Here is an 880-nt window from a genome sequence, read left to right on the forward strand (position 1 = left end):
TGGTAGGCATCCTTTGTCTTCCTTAGTATGATGATGGATCAGCGATCCGATTCTAGTTTCCAGATCCTTCTGTAGCTCAGCACGACCTTGGCACAGTTCGGGCTAATGCTCACATGTCAGTTGGGAATCCTTGGAGGATGTTTTGCTGCTGACGGAAATGTGCGTGTGATGGCTGGAGCTTGGGGAGCACGACTGGATCATGAGGTAGAAGCCGTGGATTCAAGAAGGTGACTCAAGAGGAGCTGCCTGGAATTCTGAGGACTTCGAGAACTACCAAAGGAACTCTGAGCTTAAAAAATAAAAATGTCTGCAGATAACGTGTGCATGTGTGTGCGTGCGCGCACACATGCGCCTCACGGCACACACATAGAGGTCAGAGGCCTCTGTGGAGTCAGTTCATCTTTATGTGCTTTCTGGGGATGCAACTCAGGTCCACAGCCTGTGCTGCATTTGCTCACTGAGCCATCCTACCAGACCCCCGAGCATCTTAAGTATGAGCTTCCCACTGTGGGAGAAATAAGCTTGCATATCTTATAAGTAGCTATTCTCCTGGGCGTTCAGACACACATTTAACCCCGAGTGAAACAGCAGCTGATCAGGGGGTGTCTAGGGTAGGGACATGGATAGCCTTGGCAGTGAGGGGCAGCACTGACATCTGCCCAGCATCACACTATGGGGTTCCGGCCCAGGAGGGTTTGGAACCCTGTCCTGGATGGAGAAGATGGGGATGGGGGTGGGGGGGTGGAGGGGTGGGGGAGTGGGAGTGGAGAGGATTTGCTCAGCCAGGTCTCAGGAAGTGATGGATTTAGGTGAAGGAGAGCCCAGAAGGCCTCTAGGGATGCTACATACACCGGCCCCCTTCCAGAGTCTCACATTTGAG

Source organism: Mus musculus, chromosome 17 (assembly GCF_000001635.26).
Source record: "Mus musculus strain C57BL/6J chromosome 17, GRCm38.p6 C57BL/6J".
NCBI classification, from domain to species: Eukaryota; Metazoa; Chordata; class Mammalia; order Rodentia; family Muridae; genus Mus; species Mus musculus.